Source organism: Belonocnema kinseyi, chromosome 5, assembly GCF_010883055.1.
Source record: "Belonocnema kinseyi isolate 2016_QV_RU_SX_M_011 chromosome 5, B_treatae_v1, whole genome shotgun sequence".
In the NCBI taxonomy this organism is placed as follows: Eukaryota; Metazoa; Arthropoda; class Insecta; order Hymenoptera; family Cynipidae; genus Belonocnema; species Belonocnema kinseyi.
Window position 1 is genome coordinate 142157240 of NC_046661.1, and position 6171 is coordinate 142163410.

Genomic DNA, 6171 nt, shown 5'->3' on the forward strand with positions numbered 1-6171 from the left:
ATACATTTTTTTGTAGTTAAAAATTATATTTTTTACAGAAAAATTAACCATTCTATTTTTTGTTGAATTTTATTTTTTTTATAATTTTTTTTTCCGTTGAAGTTTCATAATTTTTAATTAAAAATTCATCTCTGGTTAAAAATATACATTTTTTTTTAAATAAAAATTTTAATTCCATTAGAAAATGTAACTATTTTTCTGAAAATACATTTTTTTGTAGTTAAAAATTATATTTTTTACAGAAAAATTAACCATTCTATTTTTTGTTGAATTTTATTTTTTTTATAATTTTTTTTTCCGTTGAAGATTCATAATTTTTAATTGAAAATTCGTCTCTGATTTAAAATGTAACTACTTTGTTAAAAATCAATCCATTTTGGGTAGAAAATTGACCTTTTTTGCTTCAAAATGTAATAATTTGGATATAAAATTTTCTGTTTAAGTTGAAAATTAATTTATTATGTCATTGAAGATTCACGTATTTTATTAAAAATCCATTTTTTTTGTAGAAAATTATCGTTTTCTTTGCAAGTTAATCTTCTTGTTAAAAATTTTTTTTTTGGTTAAAAAATTCAAGTTTTTCAGATAAATATTTACCATTTTAGTTGAAAATTCATCTTTTAGGTTTGAAATCAATTTCCTTGGTTGAAAAATAAATTTTTTTATTAAAATTTTTTTTGTTGTTGATGGCTCATCGTTTTAATAAAAAATTAATTTTTTTCGGTTGAAAAATGTTTTTCATGCGATTTTTCAAACTATTTTTTTTTCAAATTTGAATGTAAATTATTCCAGTTGAATATTCATTTAAAAAAATTTAATTATTCAATTTTTGGTTGAAAAATTATCCTTTTTTTTTGAAAATTCATTTTTTTAATAAATTAATCTTCTTGGTTGAAAATTTATTTTTGTAGTAAAAAAGTTAATTATTCTAGTTAAAGATTCATAATTTTAGTTAAAAATTTATCTTTATAGTTTCAAATTCAACCATTCCAGTTAAATATTTTTTAAAACGAAAATTTAAATTATTCAAATCAAATATTGCGCAGTTTTAGTTAAAAATATATTTGTCTAGTTAAAGATAATTTTTTAAAAAAATTTTTAAAGTTTAAAATTGATTGATTGCTTTAAAAATGCGTTTTTTTGTGTTGAAAACAAATTTTTTCTCGTGAAAATTTATCTATTCCATTTTTTTTAAATTTCGTTGAAAATTCATTTATTTAATTAAAAATCAGGTTTTTTCGGTGGAAAATATTATTGTTTTCTTGACAAGTTAATCTTATCGTTTAAAAATTCTTCTTTTTCGGTTAAAAATGCAATTTTTCCAATTAAATATTTATAATTTTTGTTGAAAATTCATCTTTTTGGTTGACAAATTAAAGTATTTGTATAAAAGTTGAATTCTTTTGTTAAAAATTAATTTTGTTTAAAGTTTTATAATTTTGAACTGAAAATTCATCTCTGGTTAAAAATATAACTACTTTGTTGAAAATCAATTTTTTAACTAGAAATTTATTTATTCTAGCAGAAAATCTAAATATTTTGCTGAAAATACTTTTTTTGTAGTTAAAAATTAGATTTTTAATAACAAAAAAAAACCAATATATTTTTGGTTTAAAATGTACCTTTTTTGGATGAAAATTCAACTATTTGGTTGAAAATTGATATTGTTTATTAATAATTTTAGTTAAAAATTGATCAGTTTGGTTGAAAATTAATTTTTTTCAACTAAAAATTTAACGATTTCTTTTTTTGTTTAAAATTGACCTTCTCTTGTTAAAAATTGAACAATTTGGATGAAAATTTTTCTTTTCTAATGGAAAATTCAGCTATTTCTTTGAAAATTCACGTATTTTGATTAAAAAATTAATTTTTTTTTTGTGTAAAATCATCTTTTCCTTGGAAAGTTAATCTTCTTGTTCAAAAATTCATTTTTTCGGTTAAAAATTCAAGTTTTCCAGTTAAATATTGATCATTTGTAGTTGAAAATTTGTTTTTTAAATTGCAAATAAAATTATGTGATTGAGAATTAGAGTTTGAATGACAAATTTATTCTATTTTGAGTTGAAATTTGATTTTTTTTAATGAAAATTCAACTATTTGGTTGCAAGTTGATATTTTTTATTTAAAAAATAAACTTTTTTTTAATTTGGAATTAATAATATAATTATAATAATAATGTTTTAATTTTTCTTTAATTTTGGAAATTCTTTTTTTTTTGTAGAAAATCAATCTTTTTCGAAGGTATAAAATTAAAAAATTTCAGTTAAATATTCTTTAGTTGAAAATTTATCAGTTTGGCTGAATGTTAATTTTTTCAACTGAAAAGTATTTTAAATTGAATCATTTATTATTTGGTTGAAAATTAACGTATTTTATTAAAAATGTATTTTTTTTTGTAGAAAATTATTTGCTTGAAAGTAGAATTCTTTCGTTTTGTATAAAATTCATCTTTATGTTAAAAAAAATTAATTTTTAATATTTATATATTTTTAATTGTTAAAAAAAAATTCTTTTTTTTTTGCTGAAAATTTAACTATTTCATTTTTTGTTAAAAATTGACTTTCTCTTGTTTAAAATTTAGCAATTTTGATGCAAATTCTTTTTTAATTGAAAATTCAACTATTTCGTTGAGAATTCACGTATTTTGTTTTAAAAAAATATTATTTTTTTGTAGAAAAGTATATTTTTTCTTTAAAGGTTGATCACCTTGTTTAAAAATTCTTCTGTTTGGTTGAATTTCTTCTATTTCAGTTAGATATTCATCATTTTTAGGGGAAAATTCACATTTTAGATTGAAAATAAAATTATTTTGTTGTAAATTCAACTTTTTTTAAAATTATTTTTTTTAAGGTTCATCGTTTTATTTAAAAATTTACTTCTTTGTTTGAACATTCATTTTTTTTGACTATAAATTTAATAATTCAATTTTTGGTTGAAAAATAATCCTTTTCATTTGAAAATTCGTTTTTTTTTTGTACAAATTAATCTTCTTTGTTATAAATTAATCTCATTTGTAAAAAATTAAATTATTCTAGTTAAAGATTCATAATTACAATTAAAAATTCATTACTTTGGTTGAAAAAGTTTTTTTTTAAAAGTTATGTATTATTTTTTTAGTTAAAAATTCAACAATTTCGTTGAAAATTAGTATTCTTTTTCGTTACAAAATCATGTATTTTGTTTAGAAATTTCATTTTTTCTTCGAATATTAATATTTTTATTTGAAAATTAATCTTCTTGTTTAAAAGTTCATGTTTTGCTCAAAAAATGTTTCATTAAAAATTTTTATTTTTAAGCTTACATTTTAAAAACTTTTGAAGTTAAAAATTTTGGATAAGAAACATTTTTATTTAATAAATAAATAAACAAAAAATAAATAATTTTTTAATGGATAAATTATTTTCAACTTAAAAATAACTTAATAATAATATATTCTTAATTAAAGAATTTTACTAAATTAAAAATATTGTTTCAGTAGAAAAAATTTAATTTTTAACACATTCAATTTGAAATTTTTTAATTAAAAAAAATATTAATTATTGAACCTTGAGCAATATTTGACTGTTAAAATTTAAAAAAAGAATTAAGTAATTTTAATAATTTAAAAAAACTAAAAAATGCAAAAAAAAAATTTTGTGTAGAAGATTCACCATTTTATTTGAAAATTTATATTTTTGGGCTTAAGAATCAACTATTTTGTAGAAAAATCGTCTTTTTGGTTCGAAAATTCAACAAAATGATAGAAAATCAACGTATTTGGTTGAAAATGAACTTTTTTCTGAAAAATTTCACCGTTTGAATCCAGATTCTTTTATTTAAAATTTTGTGAATGTTTTAAAACCTTTTTAAATACTCTCTTAAAATAATTTTTCAGAATAAAAAATAATTTTTTATTTCGTTTACAAATGATAAATGTTGAATTGTTATTTATACATCAAAATTTTAAAGAAATTTTCTAAAATTTGCAGGATTTCCTAAAAATTTAGGAAAAATTCAATTATCTTTAAAAGATATTTAAAAGTTCTGAAAAAAATTTCAAAAATAATTTTAAATGTGAACAAATTCAAAACAACTTCTAGATTTATATTCTGGGTTAAAAAAATCAGCTTTTATGTTTAACTATTGTTGAAAATTTATTTTTTTTTGTTGCTTTTTAATTGAAAATTCAGGTATTATATTAAAAATTGTTATTTTTTGGTGAAAAATACAACAATCTGGTAGAAAATGAAATCATTTTTATGAAATTTAAATATTTGGTAAAAAATTAATTCTTGTTTGATAAAAAGATCCTATTTTCGAGTTGAAGGTTTAACGGGCCTTTTTGGCTTTAAAGTTCAATAATTTTTTTGAAAATTAATGTGCTTTGTAAAAAAATTTATATATTTTATCTTCTTGCTTTTTTTTGTTTAAAACTCAACCATGTGGTTAAAAATGAAACTATTATCATAAAAATATAAGTATCTGGTAAAAAATTCATATTTTTTAATTTAAAATCCAAAGCAAAATGTCTTTTTTTTTTCTTTCTTGACTGAAAAATTATTCTTGGTTGAGAATTCCACAGGTTTTTTTTTGTTCCAAATTAAAACAATTTTGGTTTGAAATAACAACTATTACATATTTTATTGAGAGCGCATATTTTCTGGTTAAAAATTCAACTAATTTATCAACTATTTTGTAGAAAATTCGTATTTTTGGCTTGAAAATTAAACAGTTTGATAAAAAATTAAAGTATTTAGTTTTAAATGAACTTTTTTGTTCAAATTTCCACCATTTTTTTGAAAAATTGTTATGAACATTTAAATATTTGTTGAAAAATTAAATTATTTGGTAGAAAATTAATTTTTTTAATCCTATTTTCGGGTTGAAAATTGAAGTATTTCATGGAAAATTCCCCTTTTAAACTTGAAAATTCAACTATTTTATAGAAACGTTAACTAATATGTTAAAAATAAACTTTTTTGGTGGAAAAATAAATTTCTTGCTTTAAAGTAAAACTACGTTTTAAGAAATCAATTTTTTGTTTGTTGAAGATTCACCGTTTTATTTGAAATCTTATATTTTTGGGTTGAAAATTGAAATGTTTCATAGAAAATTCGTCTTTTTGGCTTAAACATTCAAAATTTCGTTAAAAGATTAAAGTATGTGGTTGAAAATTAATTTTTATTGTTAAAAATTAAACTTTTTTAGCATAATTTAAATATTTGGTTCAAAATTAAACTATTTGGTAAAAAATTACCTTTTTTAAATCTTATTTTTGGCTTTAAAATTCAACTTTTTTGTCATTTTAGACTGAAAAATTATTCTGGGTTGAAAATTTAAATGAAAAGTTAATCAAAAATTAAAATATTTTGTTGAAATTTTAACTATTTTGTAGAAAATAGGCTTTTTTCAATTAATTTGTTGAAAATTCCTCTTTTTGCTTAAAAAAATTCATCTTTGTAGGTTGAAAATTCAACTATTTGGTCGATTGTAAATGCAACTGGTTAAAAGAATTTTTTTCTGCAATTTATTGAATGTAAAAATTAATTTTTTTTATCCAAAAACGTAACTATTTCATTTTTGGTTTGTTTACAACTATTTTATTAACAATACGTCTTTTTAATACAATTTAACTGTTTGAAAATTCTTCTTTTAGTCAAAAATTCCTCTTTTATGATAGAAAAGCCACCTTTCTTGGTCGAAAATAAACTTTTTTTGTTACAAATTCAACTGTTTGGGTTGGAAATTCAACTCTCTTTAAAAAAATTCGCATTTTTGGCTTCAAAATTCGACCTTTTCGATGCAAATGTTTAGTAGGTTGAAAATTTAACTATTTTGATAAGGTCATCTTTTTTCTTTACATTAAAATTGTTTTCTTAAAAATTCGTCCTTTTTAGATTGTAAATTTATCATTTATGGTAGAAAAGTCATCTTTCTTGGTTGAAAATTCAATTGTTTTTTTGAAAACTCGTCTCTTTTGTATGATAGGTCAACCATTTGATTGTTAATTCTATTTTATTGATATATAGATTTTAAGTATATTATATCTATATCACGTGTCATGATGTTTGTCACCACTAAACTCCGAAACTACTTAACCGATCTTGATGAAATTTCGTATACTGTGTGTAATTTGGTCCAACTTAAAGGATAGGATACTTTTTATCTCATTTAATTACCTCAATATTTTTT

General features: G+C 19.1%; 1 protein-coding gene across 2 annotated transcripts in view; it reads left to right on the top strand.

Annotated features, from left to right (window-relative positions):
- The window catches only part of LOC117173379 (lysophospholipase-like protein 1), a 19931-nt gene that overhangs the window by 2084 nt on the left and 11676 nt on the right, over positions 1-6171 (top strand). The window lies entirely within an intron of this gene.